At 45.6% G+C, this 19,608-nt stretch overlaps 1 protein-coding gene across 19 annotated transcripts in view; it reads right to left on the bottom strand.

The window, feature by feature from the left end:
- Positions 1-19,608, bottom strand: part of LOC100406723 (myosin-9) — a 127,314-nt gene that overhangs the window by 49,221 nt on the left and 58,485 nt on the right. For 10 of the 19 annotated variants that reach the window (XM_078339264.1, XM_078339268.1, XM_078339294.1 and 7 more), the window contains one exon: positions 18,576-18,742. The gene's annotated coding sequence lies outside the window, so the exon portion shown is untranslated. Of the gene's footprint in view, positions 1-11,509; positions 11,772-18,575; positions 18,743-19,608 lie in introns of those variants that run through there. The other 9 variants (XR_013522931.1, XR_013522930.1, XR_013522938.1 and 6 more) reach the window with 1 other exon arrangement.

The following is a 19,608-nucleotide window of genomic DNA, read 5'->3' as shown; positions in this document are numbered from 1 at the left end:
AAATATAACACAAAACATACAGTAAAATCTTATGTAAGTATGTAACAAATACAGACGTATATGAAATGGCCTGCTTAAGCAATAGCTGTATAATAGTACTCTGCATTCTTTTAAACAATGTGTGCGTAGCATAAGACCAGGCTCAGATTTTCAGAACAAGTACTATCAACTCCCTGTAAGCTTTGCCAAAGGGGAGACTTCCTGAAGTTCCAACAAAGCCTCAAACCCACTGTGCCAGCCACTAACGGTAACCATGTTCCTGGAAGCTTGTATGAGGTGCAAACCAACGAGTTAAGCTTTGTGGATGTTGAGAATCACCACAAAACATCTTTCAATTTTGCCAGTTTTCACTCTGAAATCACACAATCCTACTACCTCATCCCCTAGAAACTAAGAAACAGCAGGTGAAAGCTGTCAAAGCCACATATTCAGATGAATTCAGGGACAGGCCAGTCTGACTAGACAATAGCGACCTCATTTGCAGATGTTTTTGCAGATGAGGGAGAAGCTGAATATGGAGAAGTTGAATGAGAGGTGGGGGAGAAGTGGGCCTAAAAAAAATCTACAATTCCTGCCCTCCAGCCGAAATTATTACCCACCCTCCCAAGAATTTCTGTGGACCACTGAACTGAAGAAGGGAAAAAAAAGAAACGGGGGGAAAACAAACTTTAGGCTGTTTAAGTATGACTGTATAAAAATCCCCAAGAGAGGGTGAACTATGAAACTAAACTCCATGCAACAGGGCTAACTATGCAGCTGCTTTTCCACTTGCCTAATGGCCCAAGATAAATAGAGCAGGCCCATCCCAAAGTCCCAGCAACTTCCAGGAAAATGGAAGCAAAATCCTCCTGTCTCAGAACAAGCCACACAGCCCTGAAAGTAACCCCTAATGAAATCCATATAGATCTACTTTGAAAACCATTCTGGCTGACGTCAATTAATGCCCACTCCTTCAAACTGCCAATTGGTACAGGGAAAAGATTCTCAAAAATAAATAAATAAATAAACTGAAAGAAATTCCCATGAGCCTCTGTCCAAAAGTATTCAACTCAAGCAATAGCTACAGGCCACATTTGGACATCCCCAGTCTCTCCAGGCCCTGTCTGTAGCTCCCCTAGTTTTACCAGCGTAGCTTTTGCCTCCACCCCAATCCCCAGAGCTAGGACAGTCCCACAGCCACACCACCCATCCCTCATGATAAATCATGCTTTGCTTGTGGTATTTCCAATTAGAATCTGAAAAAAATCAATGAAGCCAGAAAAAATAAACAAACAGTATGTCTCCTCAAAAACCACACGCCTGGAATAAAATATCCAATACCCGGTGCAAAATCTCTCTTCTTCAACAAAGGAGAAACCAAGGAACCAGCCTATACATGGGAAAAATCCCACATAGCAAGGTGTTATCTGGGAACCTACATCCCTAAAACAACCCAAGTCTTATCGTTGAACACACCCATGTGGAAGTCTAAACTTCGAAAGCTGTTTTCCACCCTTGGGAAAATAGGCTTTTAAGCAGTTATTCAATCATTATCATTTGACAATTCAAGAATGTCATCTACTTCATCAGTGGTATTTATCATGTGTCCTGTGCCTTGAATTTCCGGCAGAAATTTCTAGCTGCCATGTAAGTGCAAAGAAAGTGATATATTATAGGCTGCTGTCTCTCATTCCCTTCTCAGAATCACCTTTATTCATTTAGAATAAAAAATGCCAGAGGCACTATAAAGTATAATCATTTACAGCTAAAGAGGCCCCTACTAAACTGGCTAGAACAGACAAGGATTATCCAGGACCCTAAACCAGAAGCTGAAAGTAAAGTAGGAGGGGAGAACTAGGGCCAGAGAGAATTCTTACAAAATACTTCTATAAATCTATCTCCAAAACTGAGATTTAAGAGAATACCAAACTTCCTTATTTTCAAACACATCCAATATGAGTGATGTGAAAAATACCATGTATTGTGAAGTGTCTCCGCTTGGTATTTTCCCCAGATCCATGAAAACAAGCTACAGGGCTGGGCGCAGTCCCAGCACTTTGGGAGGCAGGCAAATCACGAGGTCAGGAGTTCGTGACCAGCCTGGCCAACATGGTGAAACCCTGTCTCTACTAAAAATACAAAAATGAGGCTGGGTATGGTGGCTCAAGCCTATAATCCCAGCACTTTGGGAGGCCGAGGTGGGTGGATCACGAGGTCAAGAGATCGAGACCATCCTGGTCAACATGATGAAACCCCATCTCTACTAAAAATATTAAAAATTAGCTGGGCATGGTGGTGCATGCCTGTAATCCCAGCTACTCAGGAGGCTGAGGCAGAAGAATCGTTTGAACTCAGGAGAGGAGGAGGTTGCAGTGAGCGGAGATCACACCATTGTACTCCAGACTGGGTAATAAGAGCGAAACTCCGTCTCAAAAAAAAAAAAAAAAATAATAATAATAATACAAAAGTGAGCTGGGCGTGGCGGCGCATGCCTGCAATGGCAACTACTCAGGAGGCATCTCAAAAAAACAAAAACAAAACAAACAAAAAACAAGTTATAGCATCTGACAAAATTCACTGGTTGAGAATGGAAAGGTTAAAGTCCCTAGCTGATCAAATCGTTCTCACCCCAAACAGTGGTAATATATGCGAACTACTACTGTAAAAAAGGAAATCAACAGCCTGCTCCAATGAACTGAAACAGGTTGGCTGTAATTGCCCCTCTCACTTGTGTTGCTCCTCTTTTCTCCTTAACCACACTATCACAAAGGAGCTTTTCATACATATACACGTGCACTCAATTAGTATCTGAACACAGGAAACTAAGTATCAGGTTGCCATGCCTACCCAACACATTCAGCAGTTAAATTCTCCTCCAGCTTCTGTTTTCAGAGACACCTCTCTCACCTTTAACCCTGATATCAATGAGAAGATCAGGTAACATTCACATATCACACAACATGCAGTCTTCACAGGGGATGGAAAGCAGACCAAGGGCCAGACCCCCCCAGGGAAAATCTGGATAAACTATTAAAGCCATCTGCAGGCCCCAACTGAGAAGCAGGAAGACAAAGTTCAATTTAACAAAAATGGACAGTTTCTTTACTACTTAGTGAAGGGGCCTAGGCATGGTGCTAAATCCTACAGATTCCTAAGGGTCTTCCTGTCTGGGTAAGTGTGGCGGGGTAAACTTTCAATCAAGTATTAATCTAAAAAGTCCTTTAACAGAACTATGGACATGATGTTTTGGAAGACAGCAGGAGAGTGAGAGAGAAGAGAGTAGTCACAAAAGGCATCCAGGAGGAATCAATATCCAAATGCATTATTGAAAATGGAGACTTCCGAATGTGGGATAGAAGAGATGAAGCAGGAACTTTGGGTAGAAGGAAAAGAAACAAAAGCACAGAAGTATTCATTAACCTGGGGTGCACGATTTGCTCAGAAAACTATAATCCCCTGGACGTGGACTTGGAGTGTAGAAAGAGATGGAGCTTGAAAGTTAATGCAGAAATCAGCCCAAACGAGAGAACAGACAATACTCTTTAAGTGAGGAGTAACAAATTGGCTGTTTTGTTTCATTTTTGAGACAGAGTCTTGCTCTGTCATCCAGGATGGAGTGCAGTGGCAGGATCTCCACTCACTCCAACCTCCGTCTCCTGAGTTCAAGCAATTTTCCTGACTCAGGCTCCCAAATAACTGGGATTACAAGCATGCACCACAACACCCAGCTAATTTTTATATTTTTAGTAAAGGCAGAGTTTCACCATGTTGGCCAGGCTGGTCAACAGAACTCAAGTCATCTGCCCACCTCGGCCTCCCAAAGTGCTGGGATTACAGGCGTGACCCATTGCGCCCGGCCAGATTGGCTCTTTTAGACAGATCACTGTGTTAGTCTGGAGAGTGGGTTTGAAGAGACTGAAATGAGACAACGAGAAACAACACAAAGGCATCCCAGCTCAATTTCCATAGACAAAATGAGAACAAAAAGTGCCACTTTGAACCAGCATACTTACCAAAACCTATAAAATTTGAAACACAGCATTTTCACTGTTCCTGCATTCCACATACCACTAAAACAGCCAGTGAATCTGTCACCAACCCTCCCAGCAGAGATCCCACGGGTTCTGGGAAACCTAGGTCCCCAATGTAGATACTGTGATACTGCAGCAGTCCTTTTACTCCTTAGCAAAGAATGGTCTGCCCTTCCTCTGACAAGAGAGACCACAATGAACAGATTCACTCCGCTCCTCCACCAGGGATGATGAGCAAATGAGACTTCTCCTTTAACACGTGCTCATCTCCAGTAGTTCCCAACTCTGGCACTTCATCAATCCGAAGCATGTTAACCACTCCACACAGATTAAACAGTAAGCAGGAACTTAGTGAGTGCTGCATAGCAGGATATAAGAAAAGGAAGAAATAAACATGTAGTGCACTTTAAAGAATCTCAGTTATTCATCATAGCAGTTTATAAGAGTGTATGTTAATTCTCCCAGTTCACAGATGTGTGAGCAGGAGCTCAGAGATGCTGAATAGGTCATTCATTTGGTAAGCAGAGAAGCCAGGATTCAAATCCCAATATGAGAAACTCTAACAGGTGTTTCTTTACTACATCATATTTCAAGTATACATGGATAACAAATATAATTACATATTAAGTTTGGCAACAAAAATATCTCCCCTTTTAAAACAAAGAAGGGACACATCTGCTATGGTCGCAGATTAAGGGATCACTCACAAAAGTCACAATTAAACAATCACAAAAAAAAAAAAAAAAAAAAAGCCAGGCGGAGTGGCTCTCACACCTGTAATCCCAGCACTTTGGGAGGCCGAGGTGTGTGGATCACAAGGTCAGGAGTTTAAGACCAGCCTGGCTAGTATAGTGAAACCACATTTCTATTTTTAATAAATAAATAAATAAATAACGGGTATCTCCAAATGCTACTAAAAGGTCACTTCTGAGCATCAGTGACCAAAAAATGTTCACACTCAAATGATCAATCAATCTGGCTATACTCTAGAGAAATGTATCAAATCCTCCACACACTTTCCCCTCAAGAGTCCCTAAGACAACATGAAAAAACTCATGGCTGAGTAAATAACTTCCCAAACTACTTTGCCCACCCAAATTACAGAAATGCATCCAGGATTCACATGGCAGTTCTGATCCGATTTGTCCCAATCCTGGCTCAAGCAGCTTTGCACTACTTTCCTAACTAGATCAGCATCAGCCAATGGGTTTATTCAAGCTGATCTGTGATGGATTAGATAATGAAACCTTAGCCATGTAAGTTGCCTGCTTGTATTGGGGTGATAGGGGAGAATAAGAAACTCAGTACTCCTAGGGGCCACCTAAAACACCAAATGCACTCACTATCCATCCCTCACTCCATCTGTCTGCTCATGCTCCAATTACTGCCATTTCCTTCCAATCATGTCTGTGGCTCTTCCCTCCTGTCTTTGAAGGAAGTGCACATTTGCCCCAGAATAAAGATGTTTTCTATGCTTTACACCAAATGTATATCAACAAAAATTCAAAGAAATCTGCTTACTAAAATGACTGTCTTTTTCTACAATTAAAGCCTGACATGAAACTGAAGGCCTGAGAGATGTTAAACTAGAGATTCACTAGTGACGTTTTTGTTTATACCAAGTAGTAGAACTGAATTTCTCCACAGTCCTATAATCTTGAGGCCTGTCTGCACCAGTCTGCTTTATAACAAAATGAAAGTTAAATTTCTAGTTAGCTTCTGTTGTATTCACATGTCAGTGTGATAGTGAAAAAAAACGACGGTAGCTAGAAAATGGGAAGGAGTTGGGAGACAAATTCAACTCAGGCTAAATCTCGAGTCACCCTGAAGAATAATCCTATTTTGAAATCAAACCTGACTTTCTCCTTCTCAAATACATTTCCAGTTTTACATTTGCAGACTTCTTGCGAGACCTGAGGAAAAAAACAACAATTTTTACATGACTGTGCCTCAGTTTCTCCATCTACAATATGACCACTCTGAAAGTGTTATGGGTTTAATGTCTGTGTCCCTCCAAATTTCCTATGTTGAAGCCCTAACTGCAATGTAATGGCATTTGGAGGTGAGGCCTCTAGAATTAGGTTTAGATTGGGTCATGAGGGTGGGACCCATGTGACAAAATCAGTGCCCTTATAAGAAGGGGAAGAGACCACTGACTCTCCCTCCTCGAGAGCACACATTGAGGAAAGACCATGTGAGCTCACAGCAAGAAGGCAGCTATCCACACACCAAGAGGTGGGTCCTCACTAGACACAAAATCTGCTGGCACCTTGATAGGACTTCCCAGCCTCCAGAACTGCAAGAAATAAACATCTGTTGTTTAAGCCAGCCAGTCCATAGTATTTTGCTGTGGCAGCCCAAGGAGACTAGGACAGGGAGAGATGAAAAATTCAGTAATTTCAGTGAAATATACAAAATTACTTGTAAAGGAAAAAAAAAGCACATTATTTTTATAACTCTTCTCAAATGTAGCACCAGGCTTAGTTTCAGCACCAAATACCCAAATGAAGGTACAAAGAGATATCCGCCTATGAGGAAATAAGCCATAAATGAGCAAATGGAAAGATAAACTACTTCAATAAATACAGCATCTACAAAGCAACTCCAGGCTATCTGGAACCCCTTCCCTGAAACCTGCGACAAAGTCATCCTGCTACTAGAATCGGCTGCTAACAGGAGTAACTGCTGAACTACTTGGCTAAACTGGATTTATGACTCTATGGTGAGAAGCGGTTACTCAGCCACATAATAATTATACCATATCAACAATTCACTGACATAAAGAATTTTGCTGAAAGCTATAATAAGGTGTACCTTACCTTATACAGCAGCTAAACTCTTAGAAAACCGCAGAAAAATAAAATTTTCGTTAATCAAATTGTTCACTAGAAAAGCTGACCAAAAGAACTCATTCCCCCAGTACGCTTCATCCAGCCTCAATGTCATACATACTAGACTTAAAGTGAAACGTAGCTCTAATTTACATGTAACTCAATTCACTTCCCCCCAAGCTTGAGTACCGTATTTCTAAGTACTCTCTTTAACTACATTTCTCAAACTGTCCATCAACTTTCCAGTTGAGTTTGTCACTTCTCTCCTACTCTGTGGTTTAGGTTTCTCTATTTCTATACTATTTCCAGGGCTGCACTGACTCCTCTTCCACTCACATCAAGATTCTATATACTGCCCTTGAAAGCACTGACCCTTCCTCTCTTTCTCCCAGGGTTCCTTCTGAGTCTAACAATTATAATAACAGCATCACAGACTCTCCGGAGTTTCCTAAACTCCATTCTGGGAAGTGATGATTTACTCCAAAAGCTTAGTGCTAGAACTTAACAGGTTCACCTTTGGAATCTGAAGCTCAGCACTACAGCTCCATTTGGTAAGCAGCCTTGGGAATGACTCCCGTAAATGACTCTATTCTATAAAAACGGGGTTAATCTTTTGACATTCAAAGGGTCTGAAAAATTCTGTGATGATACTCTCACTCTGGAATTTCATAATTTTTTTTAACCCTTAGCGATTTGTAAAAGGTAAATTTCAATTTCAATTTTACAGGCATTGAGCACTTACCACTTACCCAAAACTGTTAGGTATTACAAAGGATAAATACAAAGGACACATAGTTTCTATCTTTCAGAAGCTTACAATCTTAGTAGTGAAACAAGAATAATGAAACAATTAAGGGACAATAAAAGATGACACACAATTAAGCATTAATATAGCAGGAGGCAAGAGTAGGATCTGAATGCGGTGAACTAAGCTGTCAGGGAAGGCTTCACAGAAGGAGCTAGAAAAGGTGTTAAGAAAACAGGCCGGGCGCGGTGGCTCATGCCTATAATCTCAGCACTTTGGGATGCCAAAGTGGGCAAAATCACCTGAGGTCAGGAGTTCGACACCAGCCTGGCCAACATGGTGAAACCTCGTCTCTACTATGAACACAAAAATTAGCAGGGTGTGGTAGCGCACACCTGTAATCCCAGCTACTCAGGAGGCTGAGACACAAGAATTGCTTGAACCCAGGAGGCGGAGGTTGCAGTGAGCTGAGATCGCGGCACTGCACTGCAGCCTGGGTAACAGTGAGACTCCATCTCAAAAAAAATGAAAGAAAGAAAGAAAAAGAAAAAACATGTATTTTAAGACAAACCACATACCCAAAACACTAGATACACTAAGAGTTTTCTTTGTTTGAGACGGAGTCTCGCTCTGTCACCCAGGCTGGAGTCCAGTGGCACGATCCTGGCTCACTGCAACCTCCGCCTCCTGAGTTCAAATGATTCTCCTGACTCAGTCTCCTGAGCAGCTGGGATCACAGGCACATGCCACCACACCTGGCTAATTTTTGTATTTTTAGTGGAGACGGAATTTCACCAAGTTAGTCAGGCTGGTCTCACACTCTGTGATCCATCTGCCTCAGCCTCCCAAAGTGCTGGGATTACAGGGCTGAGCCACCAAGCCTGGCCCTACACTACGATTTTTCAAGTGTGTATTTACCTAGGGCCGATAGGTATTTCTACAACGCTGATATCATCTCCTAAGACTCCCTGCCCCTGCTCATTCTGCTCCAGCTATTAATACACTGGTCTCCTGTTCTCAAACAAAGCAATCTTCTTTCTCAATGCCTCTGTACCCTCATCTCCTTCTACCTGAACCCTCTTTCCAAAAGCAACTGAATGGCCCATTCCCGCACTTCATTCATAAGCCATCTATCAGAGAGGTCTTCATCTTCATTCTCTCCCTTTCCCTGCTCTATTTTTCTTTTTAGCCCTTATCACCACACAACTATAGGTGCTGATTTATTAGATGTCTCTTCCCATTCAATGAGTTCCACGAGAGCGGGGGGTTTTGTTGTTATCGTTCACTATCATATCTCTTAGGGTTAAACAGTGCCTGGCATGTAGCAGCTGCTCAGTAAATGTTAGCTCAATGAATAAACATTAAATATATTCATTTAATACTCAAACTTCCTTAAAAATGTACACTTCTTTAAACAAACCTTTCACCCATTTGTCTCCTAACACAGATTGCATGTACCTTAAGGACAGTGAACTGACTTACATCTTTCGGAAGGTAACTTAGAAATCATCTGTACATATAGTTTATTTTACAAACAAGGAAAACAAGAGGCCCCAAAATGAGAGATTTCTCCAGAACCATTCAGCTAGTTGAAGGCAAGGGCTAAATTAATGATGATTTGAATACTTATATGACATAGGGGAATGAAACTACAATGAGAATGTACAGAAGGCCGGGTGCAGTGGTTCACCCCTGTAATTCCATCACTTTTGGAGGCCGAGGCAGGTGGATCACCTGAGGTCAGGAGTTCGAGACCAGCCTGGCCAACCTAGTGAAACACTGTCTCTACTAAAAATACAAAAAAATACACCTGTAATCCCAGCTACTTGGGAGGCTGAAGCAGGAGAATCACTTAAACCCAGAGGTGGAGGATGCAGTGAGCTGAGATCGTGCTATTGCACTCCAGCCTGGGCAACAAAAGCAAAACTCTGTCCCAATAAAAAAAAAAGGGGGGGTGGAATGTAGAGAAAGAAAATAAAGAACACCCACAAATATACAGAGTGAAAAAAGGATTCTCAGAGGAGGGACAGATCTCAGTTGCCTATTTGTACCCCAAGGACCTAATCCACTCTTTCCTCTGCATACCCGCACGAAGTCCCTACACACTGCTCCATTTCCAAATATGACTCTCTTTAGCCAGTGTGAAGGCAGCAGATAACAGGCCCCAGGAGTAAAGGAGGGAAAGGGATGTGGGGAGGGGGGTCTCAGTATTAACTATGATTGAAACAAATGATAAATGAATACATACAGACATAGATAAAAATATATATACACACCCAGGAGAACCTGCTCACCAGCACCTACATCCAGTCTTCCCTTCTTACCATCCAATAGTTAGGTCACCTCACCTCAAGTCTCCCTCATTGCTGTCTCTTTTTCCATGGTCCTGAGCTTTCACTTCTCACAGTCCCTCTGCCTGACAGTTCTAATGGAAAATAAAAGCAGGCAAACAAAACAAAAGAATTCAAAAACAAACACCAAGAGGTGTTTACCCAAACCAACAGAAGTGACAGGGTAAACTCTACAGAGGAGACCAAGAAGCACACAACAAATACGCTAGGCTTAAATACAGCTCCCTCTCTAACACAGGAAGTCAGGCAGAGGCTTGCAAAGCAGGGAGCAGAGCACAGGAAGTCTTTTAGCACTGCAGAGATTTCCAAGAGTGGTGTAATGGAGAGAGCACAGGAATAGGAATTAGAAGACCAGGCTTCTAGTTCTCCTTTTACTATCAGCTAACTGGGCGGCTTTACCCAAGCCACTCATCTTCTCTGGACTTCTGATTCCCCATCTATAAAATAAGGTGGTTAAAACAAGCTGGGACTGGAATCCCCTCCCGAGAAAATCTATCGACTCTCCTCCACCGAAAAGTGAACATCAACTATCCTAAGAACCTTCCAAGTCTGTCCAGGTTAAGAACCCCTGGAAAAGATGTTGTCTAGTCCTATCTCAAACATCCTATGACTGAGAGAACTAGGTACATGTCTGCGCAACTGCTGATAGGTGAGCCTCACCATTTCATCGCAGTATTTTCTCAACAGAGACCAAACCCTACAACCTACAAAGATTTCAAGCTGTTCCTCAAAACTATAAAGTCGGCTCAGATGATCAATACCTTTCCCATTCCCTACCCAAATTAACCAGCTTTATCTTTGAATCCACAATTGAGAATCCAGTCTTCTAACAGCCCTATAATTTTTTTTATTACCCAGGACATTAAAGAGCTATTTTGTGTCCGGGCGATGGAGGATCCAGTTGGCAAAGTACAGGAGGGACATGTCTGGTGTCTCCCTTCAGACTCATTAGTATGCTCCACAAAGTTAATGAGACTGAGCACCACCGTGTTCCCACAACACTACCAAACTCCTTGTACTTCTCACACACACTGTGTGACCTAACCCACAATCCCAGCCACATCCCCTTAGGGCTCTCTCGAGTTTTCTTGCTTTTCACTCCTCTCCTTCAAATGCCACTTCCCTTACCCATCCCAGCGCGCGCCCAGGGCTGCCAAAAGGTACTCCCTCTTCTTGGGAGGTTCCCCACCAGGTCCCCTTTTCCTCGACTCAGTCCAGAAGACCCAGGATTTCCCAGCTTCCACTCCACGCAAAGGCAGTAAGGAAGGATTTGAAGAAATGGAATCCATCTCAAGCATGTTTGATTTCCCCAAAAAACCTGTCCACTCGTCGCGCCTCCTCGCCGCTCAGGAATCAGGACCCGCGGGCACACACCGGGATCCTCCTGCAACCTTCGTTCCTAGCCCGACCTCGCCCCACCTTCCAACCAGGCCCCGACCGGCCCCCGATTCCACCTCCAACCCAGGACCCCTGGAGGCCCTCCCTCTCTCCAAGCCGGGGAGCCCGGGGCCGCCCCTCACGGCCCCACTCCGCACCCCCGCGATAACTGGGCGCCTCGTCCCGCGCGGTCACCTGCATCCCGCCACCGCCGTCGGTCGCCGCCTCCTCAGTGCGAGGCCGCTTGCTCAGGCCCGGCTCGGCTCCGTCTCCTCCCGCTCCGGGCACCGGCAGCTCCAGCTCCGACTCCCGCTTCATGCCCCGGGCGGCACCGCCGGGCCCTAGCTGAGGCGGCTGCTGCGGCTGGGCGCCCTCCGCCATCCGCCCGCGCCCCCTTCGCCTCCGGGAGCCGGGCGACCCGCGACAGGCCACCTCCCCCTGGGCCTCGGCCCCGACTGTCGCGACAGGCGGGCGCGCGCCTGCCCCCGCCCCCCGCGTGCGTGCGTGCGTGCGCGCGGGCGGACTCCGCGCCCCTCTGTGGCTCGCGCTCGCCGCTCCTTGCCTGGTGGCTCGCTAGCCCGGCCGCCCGCCCGCCGGCTAGTCGGCGGGGGGCCACTGGCGGGTCGCGATGGGCACTCGCTCGCGCCCTCGCACGCACACGCGACACCCGGCCTGGCCCGCCGCGCGGCCCCGCCTCTCGCACTACCGGAGCTCGCCCGCCGGCCGCGCTGGCTCACACTCTCCCTCACAACACGCCGTCCGAGGAAGGAAGGGGGCGGTCCGGGCTCCCAAGGCGTGGGGAGGGCTGTTTATTTGTGGGGAGGAGGGGCGCGAGGCAGGAACGAGCTGACTGGCCGGGATCCTCCGACCCGCCACTGTGGCAGCACTGGGAAGGCGGGGAGAGAGAAAGAGGGAGGGAGGGACCGGGATGTAGGACTCCAGCCCGCGCGGGAGTCTGTGGCTAGGGGGGCGGTAGCGGCCCGTTGAGGGGGCGGGGCCATCCCCCTCGGCAATCTCCGCCGCCTCCGCGCCAACTGCCGGAGGGAAGCCGGGAAGCGATCGGGGAAGCTCGGGAATCTCCGGTACGGGCCCGGGATTGTCCTGAAGGCTCAGAGCAGCTGGAGTGTCTGCCAGCGCGGAGCGGGCGGGGTCTCGCTCCTTCTGGGCGGGGCCATAGCCTGAAGCAGGCGGGGTTTGAGAGACCTAAGGGCCAGGGAGGGCTCCTGCTTGCGGGACTAGTACAGAGTTGTGGCCTGAATTTACCAACCTGAGCACCTTGGTTCTCGGGGAAGAAAGAGGCACTCTGTGAGAGCCGGGCTATCTGCCTGCTTCCCCGCCCGCAGAAGAAGAAAGGTCTCGAGTTGGAAGGTCGAGAAACGAAGCCACCCCTCTATACCTCACCCCGGTTTTGAGAGCTTTAACTCTAATCATAACTATCACATTCCTAATGAACTTAGTGATAATACCCGATGTTTGCAAGAGCTTGACGGTTTGCACAGTGTATCCACAGACCCGTTATCAAACTGGTGATATAAGTAGATATCATGATCTCCATGTCATTGATGAAACTGAACCTTAGGTAAATCCTGCAGCAAAGAAGTGGCAGATCCGGAGTTCAGAACACCAGAACATATTCTCTTTCTCTACACTTTGCTGCCTGAGAAGCTATGACTTACTAACTTCCTGCACATAGAGATATCTGTGCAATAGAGTCTCTGCCCTACCAGACTGTGAGGACAAGGACCGCATTGACTTTCTGTGGGTTCCACATCATGCCCTGTACATTATAGGAATAAAAGGATATTGCATGAATGACCTGGATTCTAATTTTGGCTTTGCTAACTAGCTTAAACTAGTTGCTTCATCTCTTTGGACCTAAGCTCTATCATTTGTAAAATTACATGGTTTGGATCAGTGGCTTTCAACCAAGAAGGAATTTTGCCATTCCACCACCTCTGCTGCCACATTTGTCAGTGACTGAAGGCTTTTTTTTTTTTTTTTTTGAGACGGAGTCTCCCAGGTTGGACTACAGTGGTGATCTCGGCTCACTGCAACTTCCACAACCTGGGTTCAAGCGGTTCTCCTGCCTCAGCCTCCCCAGTAGCTGGGATTACAGGTGTGTGCCACCAAGCCCAACTAATTTTTGTATTTTTTGTAGAGTTGGGGTGTCACCATGTTGGCCAGGCTGGTCTCGATCTCCTGACCTCAAGTGATCCGCCTGCCTCAGCCTCCAAAGTGCTGGGATTACAGGCGTGAGCTACTGGAGTGAGCCACCAAACCCAGCCGACTGAAGGCATTTTTGATTGTTACAACTGGGAGATGCTGCCAGCGTCTAGTGGATAGAAGCCAGGAATGTTGTTTGACATCCTATCATGCACAGGACGGTACCTTCAGGAGAGTTTTCCAGCCCCAAATGTCAATAGTGTGGAGGTTGAGAAACGCTGGGTTAGATGATTTCCAAGGTCATTTCCAACCTGTCTTTGATTTGGCCTTTGAAATTGGGTTTAACCTTGCTAGGGCTGAAACAGTATAGCAGTAAATATCCCTGCTTTACAGTCAGACCAACCTAGATGCCAAATGAGAACCCAGGCTTCACCACCTCCTTAATTTTTTTAAGAGACAAGTCTTGGACAGGGCGCGGTGGCTCAAGCCTTTAATCCCAGCACTTTGGGAGGCTGAGACGGGTGGATCACAAGGTCAAGAAATTGAGACCATCCTGGTCAATATGGTGAAACCCCGTCTCTACTAAAAATACAAAAAATTAGCTGGGCATGGTGGCATGTGCCTGTAATCCCAGCTACTCAGGAGGCTGAGGCAGGAGAATTGCCTGAACCCAGGAGGCGGAGGTTGCGGTGAGCCGAGATTGCGCCATTGCACTCCAGCCTGGGTAACAAGAGGGAGACTCCATCTCAAAAAAAAAAAAAAAAAAAAGACAAGTCTTGCTCTGTCACCAGGCTGGAGTGCAGTGGTACGATCTCCGCTCACTGCAACCTCTGCTTCCTGGGTTCAAGCAATTCCCTGCCTCAGCCTCCCAAGTAGGTCGGACTACAGGCGCACCACAACACCTCACTAATTTTTTGTATTTTAGTGGAGACAGGGTTTCACCATGTTGGCCAGGATGGCCTCAAACTCCTGACCTCGTGATCCACCCGCCTCAGCCTCCCAAAGTGCTGGGATTACAGGCATGAGCCACTGCGCCCGGCCAGGACTAAGAATTTCTATATAAAAGGTGTCGAGGGATTGTAGACTAATTAGAAGGGAAGTCTGGAGGACTTACCTTGAAGGTGAGCTGTTGTAGTGAGCATATTGCTTGTATTAGTTAGGCTGTATTATAAACAAATAAAAATGGCCAAGTTTTAGCTCTGCCACCTACAAGTCATGATGCCTTATGACAACTACTTACCCTCTCTGTGTCTCAATTTCTTCATCTGCAAATTAGGATAACAACACCTTCTATAAAGATTATTGTAAGAATGCAATGTTATCATGTGTTTAGAACATCAAAAGAATGATTTAAGATAAGCACTCCATAAATATTAGCTATTATCATTATTATTATTTTTTTTTTTGAGATAGAGTCGCTCCCTGTTGCCCAGGCTGGAGTGCAGTGGCGCGATCTTGGCTTACTGTAACCTCTGCCTCCAGGTTCAAACAACTCTCCTGTCTCAGCCTCCCTCCCGAGTAGCTGGGATTAGAGGCGTGTGCTGCCACGCCTGACTAATTTTTTTGTATTTTAGTAGAGATGGAGTTTCACTGTGTTGCCCAGGCTAATCTTGAACTCCGGAGCTCAGGCAATCCACCTGCCTCGGCCTCCCAAAGTGCTAGAATTACAGGCGTGAGCCACCATGCCTGGCCAGCTGTTATTATTACAACCATTATCATTTTATTCACTTTTTTTTCAGATGGAGTCTCGCTTTGTCACCCACATCGGAGTGTAGTGGCTTAATCTCGACTTACTGCAACCTCCACTTATTGGGATTCAAGCGATTCTTGTGCCTCAACCTCCCAAGTAGCTGGGATTACAGGTGCCTGCCACCACACCCAGCTAATTTTTTTGTTTTTAGTAGAGACAAGGTTTCACCATGTTGGTCAGGCTGGTCTCAAACTCCTGACCTCAAGTGATCTGCCCCCGCTTGGCCTCCCAAAGTTCTGGGATTACAGGCATGAGCCACCAAGCCTGGCCTTTATTCACATTTTAAATGAGAGTGAAGAAACATTCATTGGCAAGATCAAGGAATATCATTATCCTTGGGCTATTTTTTTTTATATAAGATGGCTTGAGTGGGGCTGCTAGAGATTCACCTGGGGCAGACAAAGCACCCGAGTAACCCCTTGGTGCAAACACTACGCTGGGCAAATTATTTCATTTCACTAAGGCTTCCATTTCTCATCTGTAGGATAACACTAATAATAGTCACAGTGTTGTTCTAAGGATTAAATGGGACAAAATTAAACACCTAGCACAGTGCCTAACATATAGTAGTAACTGCTTAATAGGTGGTAATTATTCATCATCTAATTTGGTTAGTGATATAGTGACAGTAAGCTGTTAACTAGGAGCCTTGGAAAGAGAAGCCTAAACGTATTTTTTTTTTTTTTGAAACAGGTTCTCACTGTCTCCCAGGATGGAGTCCAGTGGCCTAATCGTAGCTCACTGCAACCTCCACCTGCCGGGATCAAGCAATTCTCTTGCCTCAGCCTCTCAAGCAGCTGAGACTACAGGTGCTCACCACCATGCCCAGCTAATTTTTGTATTTTCAGTAGAGATGGGGTTTCGCCATGTTGGCCAGGCTGGTCCCAAACTCTTGGCCTTAAGTGATTCTCCTGCCTCAGCCTCCTAAAGTGCTGGCATTACAGGCATGAGCCACCACACCCAGCCCAGAAACGTCTCTTAATATTATTATTTGGACCACCAAGTGAAAGTCCAAGTGCTTGAAGCTTGTTCTTGTGCTGAATTAGACAGCCCCAACCTAAGTCAGGGGTTTTCCAGTTGGCAGCACCCCACAACCTGATCCTGTCCGACCAAGAAGTGTGGCCTTGAAGGGTAATGAGGATATTTCCTGGTGGCCTATGAAACCACAGTGGTTTTTTGTTTTTGTGTCTTTTCTTTAGCCTAGGGACTTTAGCAGTTGGTTTTCTGAAAATTTTATTTATTGAACTGATAGCATAAGAATTCTCCTTTCCCAACTGGGCACAGTGGCTCACACCTGTAATCCCAGCACTTTAGGAGGCCGAGGCAGGAAGATCACTTGAGGCCAGGAGTTCAAGACCAGACTAGGCAAAATAGTGAAACCCCATCTCTACCAAAAATACAAAAAAATTAGCCAGGCATGGTGGCAGATAAGCACTCCATAAATTCCAGCTACTCAGGAGGCTGAGGCAGTAGAATCGCTTGAACCTGGGAGGCAGAGGTTGCAGTAAGCCAAGATCATGCCACTGCATTCCAGCTTGGGCTACAGAGCCCTGTCTCCAAAAAAAAAAGAGAGAGAGAAAGAGAGAGAGAGAGAGAGAGAGAGAGAGAGAAGGAGGAAAGAAGGAAAAGAAAGAAGAAAGAAAGAAAGAAAGAAAGATTGATTCTCCCTTCAGTACTTGCCTTGCCAAAATACTGAAATCACTTAAATCTAAATGATGTTAGATCCTTCCTGGGCTGCCCCATGACCCAGCAAGAAATGAGATTTGAGACCAGAGCTACCTGTGACTCAAATTATTGTTATTCAAGTAGTGCTCCAGTCCCTAAGAAATAGAGCCATGCAGTATAGGAACATCTGAATGACCCGACAGAACAAAGAGAAACTGGACCTTGCCCTGTAAACAAGCATTATATATTTAGGGAGAGAGTGGAGAATTAAACACCTACGAATCGCAGAAGAGGCAAAATGCATCCGTGGCAGCACAAAGACCAGGGTCATTTCTTTTCTATACATCTGCAGCCACCTGTTTGGAAACAGGTAGTTATGAACCATCACAGAGGAAGAGGACATTAAAGAATATTTTCGGCCAGTGGCTCATGCCTGTAATCCCAGCACTTCGGGAGGCTGAGGCGGGCAAATGACCTGAGGTCAGGAGTCAAGACCAGCCTGGCCAAAACCCCATCTGTAATAAAAATACAAAAATTAGCTGAGCGTGCTGGCATGCACCTGTAATCCCAGGTACTCCGGAGGCTGAGGCAGGAGAACAGCTTGAACCCAGAAGGCGGAGGTTGTAGTGAGCTGAGATTGCGCCACTGCACTCCAGCCTGGAGACAAAGCAAGACTCTGTCTCAAAAAAAAAAGAATATTTTCCTAGAAAGAATTTTTAGCTGCAGAAGCTACTGCAGTCCTAACATTTATTCATTTATTCAGTCAACAAATTATGGGCAGGAGTCTGGAATACCGAGATGGAAAAAAAATTATTCTTAGTCCCAAGGAGCTCACAATCTAGGGCGGAAGAGATGAACAAATCCAAAGGCAATTGCAATGCGTCGTGATGAGGAAGTCAGCGCTCACACAGACTCTGTCACACAACATGGGTCTGGGTCTGACCTTGCCATCTATCTGATTTTGGACAAGACCCTTAGCATCTCTAAGGCCTGGTTTCTTCATTTATGTGGCAGGCACTGGTAGTGACCAACCCAATATTTATTCTTCTCTTACTCCATCCTAGCAGACAGGACATCTTGTTCAGGACAGAAATCTGCTCAGCAATAAAAAAGAAAAGGAACAAGAATACCCTGGTTCCCTGGAAGCTAAGGGTGGCCACATAACACCATCCTGGCCAATGAGATGTGGGTGGAAGCTAGCATTCCTTCCCAGTTAATAAGACAAAACCACTGGCCATTTTGGGAGGCTAAGGCGGGTAGATCACCTGAGGTCAGGACTTCGGGACCGGCCTAACTAACATGGTGAAACCCCGTCGCTACTAAATACAAAGAATTATCTGGGTATAATGACATATGCTTGTATCCCAGCTACTTGGGAAGCGGAGACAGGAGAATCGCTTGAACCCGACAGGCAGAGCTTGCAGTGAGCCGAGATTGCACCACTACATTCCAGCAGGGGCAACAAGAACGAAACTCTGTTTCAAAAAAAAAAAAAAGAAGAAGAAGACAAAACCACAAGAAGAAAAGGCTCTTTTGTCCTTTGTCCTTTGCCCTTTGCCCTTTGCCCTTCACCCTTTCTTCTGCCTGGAGCACACACTGGGAAAACGGCAGACATCTTGTCTTCAAAATAGCAAAAGCCACATGCTAAGAACAGTATGACAGCCAAGGCGTGGGGGCTCATACCTGTAATCCCAGTCCTTTGCGATGCCAAGGTGGGCAGATCATCTAAGGTCAGGAGTTTGAGACCAGCCTGGTCAACATGGAGAAACACCATCTCTACTAAATATAAAAATTAGCCGGTATGGTGCCTTATGCTTCAGACTCCCAAGTAGTGGTCCCCACTTAGGTCTCTAAAAAAAAAAACAAAAAAAACAAAAACATATATATATATATAGTAGACCCACCATATCAGCCCGAGCCTGTCTATACTAATTTATTGTTATTTGAGAAAAACAAGTTCCCATTTGGTTAAGCCGCTGCAGACAGGTTTCAACATGCAGCCACACTTAACTCCCAACTGATAGAATCTATAAACCAAACACAGTAATACTGTCTCCCCTGACATTCTTTTGACCATTAAATAATGCATGTCAAACCCTTAGCGTGACACCTGGTTCACAAACACAGTTAGTGTTAACTCAGACCATTTTACTACTATTATTGCACCGACTATCTTTATTAATAGGATTAATATATGGGCCAAAAGCAATAGGGGTATTACAGAAGGATGTAACTCACTCTGCCTGGGGGAGACAGAACAAGTTTCATCCAGAGTGTTACACTTGACCTGGGTCTTTCAAAATAAGGAGGAACTTCCCAGCGTATGCTCTCTGATAAAAGGTAGTAAATTCTTGTGTGCCCTGTAAATTCTTGTGTGCCCTTCCATGGGCTTGGAAGAGTTTGGCACTGCCCACTGGGTTGCTACCAAGAGGAAACTCAGCAGAGGGCTTGGAGCCAAAGGACCAGGACTGGAGTCCACCGTGGTCTTCGGTGGAACAAAGACTGGGAGCGGTAGGTAGGCTGTTCATCTGTGAAAATGGAGCCAGAGTATACCCAGCCTCAGAGCTCTTGTGAGGTCTTTAAGAGATAAGCCATCTTAGGGAAACATCTATTCCAGAGCCAGCGGCAGTTAACCCAGTACTCTGGTTACCTACAACCTGGTGGTGTAAATCTCTTTGCGTTCTTTGAGAACATGAGCACTTTCTTAATTCCTTTT

Source organism: Callithrix jacchus, chromosome 1, assembly GCF_049354715.1.
Source record: "Callithrix jacchus isolate 240 chromosome 1, calJac240_pri, whole genome shotgun sequence".
In the NCBI taxonomy this organism is placed as follows: Eukaryota; Metazoa; Chordata; class Mammalia; order Primates; family Cebidae; genus Callithrix; species Callithrix jacchus.
This window is presented reverse-complemented; position numbering and strand designations above follow the sequence as displayed.